Source organism: Spea bombifrons, chromosome 3, assembly GCF_027358695.1.
Source record: "Spea bombifrons isolate aSpeBom1 chromosome 3, aSpeBom1.2.pri, whole genome shotgun sequence".
Classification (NCBI taxonomy): domain Eukaryota; kingdom Metazoa; phylum Chordata; class Amphibia; order Anura; family Pelobatidae; genus Spea; species Spea bombifrons.
The window spans coordinates 46,196,155-46,198,835 of record NC_071089.1 but is presented as its reverse complement, the minus strand read 5'-3'; positions in this window follow the sequence as shown (position 1 = coordinate 46,198,835).

Here is a 2,681-nt window from a genome sequence, read left to right as displayed (position 1 = left end):
TGGTTCTGATGTGGCTTGCTGTCCAAATTCTTCAGCACAGTAATATCGAGAAAGCAAGAAATATGTAACAGCCTTCTTTATGATAACAGCTGCCAATGTACTGTGCAAGTCTCATATGCTAAACAATAGATATATTCAACAAACCACAGTCAAAGAAATTGGCATCTATGTAACACATTAAGATTCCTTGATATCTCTTTTTTATTTCATACTTTATTATTAATATTCTTTCCTGTTAATAGATAATACCATGTAAACAGGGAGCTATTGTTTAAAGGTTAAAAATGTAAATGTTTTGGATCCGAGTCTGCTATATAATTCTGCATGTGCAACTGAATCAATACTTCTGTACCCCTTGGGCATCAGTAACACCCTCTTGTCTGAGGATGTATGTGTGTGAGTGGATCTTTTCTTTAGTTAAGTCAATTTAAAACATGTGTGAACTGTGGGCAAGGAATAGACTCTTATTGGAAGCTGAAGTTTTGTTTTTTCAGTCTATGCTGCAGTCTTATTTAATGCATATTGAAGTTTATTTTGTATGAACTTCAGTACATTTTAAATATGAAAAAAATACATACATTTGTATGGTATTGGAATGAACTTCTGTCTCTTTTTCCTCGTATGTGGATGATTTTGCCGCCTGGGCATCTTCCTCAGGTCATTTTTTTCTTTAGGATCTGATCAGTCTATGCAACAAGCTCTAGACTCTAGGAAGATGGAAGTAAGGGTGTTAATGTGTAGTTTCATAGGTGTCCTTAAAGAGGTGGGTCTTGAGGGACTGAAGGCAGGGGGGAAAGACAGATAGGTCGGTGGAGGGCATTCCAGAGGATGGGGCAGCCCATGACAGATCTTGCAAGCATGCATGAGAACTAGAAATAAAAAAACAGGACAGTCGGAAATCATCGGATGAGCAGAGAGATCAGAGATCAGAGATGAGTGAGGAGATGTAAGTAGGGGAACTGTTATTAAGAGCTTTAAGTAAGGGTCAGGGTTTTGAAACGAACCCTGAAGCGCAAGGCATCCAGTGAAGAGACTGACAGAGGGGGAGGTGCTAGTAAAGTGACGTGTGACGAAAATGTGGATTGTAGAGGGGTGAGATGGGTATGAGGGAGACCAGCTAAGATAGGGTTACAATAGTAAGTAAAAATAAGTGCATGAACAAGAGCCTTAGGAACATCTAGTGTTAGGACGAATGCTGGCAATGTTCTTAAGATCAAGGGTGACACAAAGGTAGGAGGCATGAGTGGTTGGGGAGATGAACGCACCACTGATATTGACGGAAACTGTTGAGGGAATTAAAGGGAGGAAAGATAAGAAGTTTGGTTTTGGACAGATTGAGTCTTAGGAATCGTGCAGACATCCAGTTAAAGCTAGAGGCAAAGCAGTTAGTCACATGATCTAAGAGGGAGGGAGTTTCCCAACTGAGGTAGCGTAAAATGAGAACAGAAGGGTTCCTAGACGTAATCCTTGTAATACACCAAGTAAGAGGAATTGTTACTGGAGAGGGAGACACTGAAGGTATGATCAGAAAGGTAGGCTGTGAACCAGGATAGCAGTGTCAGGGAGACCAAGAACGCAAAGAGTTAGAAGGAGAAAAGGTTGGTTAAAAGCAACAAAAAGGTCCAGTAAGGTTAGCATAGAGTAGTGATCCTTGGATTTAGCAGTGAGTAAGTCATTGGTTACTTTAGTAAGGACGGTCTCACTGGAAAGTAGTTTGCGGAATCCAGATTGAAGAGGGTTTCTTAGAGTTAGTGTGAAGAAACATTGTTGGATGTTACAAAGTAGAGCCCGGATGCATGAATGAACACATTTGCTGTCATGGAACATACTATGAGAGACCTGGATTTGGGTAACAGGACACTCTTGTGAGTAGCCGTAGGCACGGATGAACAGGAGAGATGGAGAGTAGCTGAGGGCCAAACTCTATGGAGATCAGCACTCTAGGTATTCTCAGTCAGACGTAATACAGCCAGAACAGGATATCAGGGTTCGTGGATAGTCATCAGAAATAACCAGGGTCAGGACACCGGAGGTCACGGGTAGTCACTTAACAAAGTCAAGGTCAGGATACAGAGATCATAGATAATATATATCACAAAAAATATCCATGGAAAATGTTCAGTGCTGCAGAGAAGCAGAATAAACTACAAGGGTGCCACAGTACAACTGAGCACCGGCATTAAGGTCGTAAATAGCAGGAGGAAGCGGTCCACCTTATCAATATTCACGGGACAGCCACCGAGCATGCGGCAGCCTCACTCTGCAGGAAACCTGAGTGATATCATCCACCTGCCAAGCAGAAGAGGAGGATGCTTTTGGAGACCTCAGTTTCTTGCAGGTAAGTGCCTTACAGGTGTATACAATTTGTTCAAGAAGCCTGAAGGAGAGAGAAAGTAGAGAGATTGGACGGTCGTTGGACAGACCCGTCAGGTCCAGGGAGGGTAGCATGCTTGAAGGAGGATAGGACAGATGCAGTAGAAACGGAGAGGTTGAGGATATGAGCTAATGTAGGGACAGGATTAGATTAACTATTAATTTTTTATTAATAGTTTTCAAAAACGTGCTGTTTTCTTTAAGTTCTACATTTTGCATATTTTCAGACATTGGTATATGTCATAGCTCTGTTACCTTGGCTCCATCTAAAAGACAATCACTCTGACGCCTTACTATTCTGTCTTGTG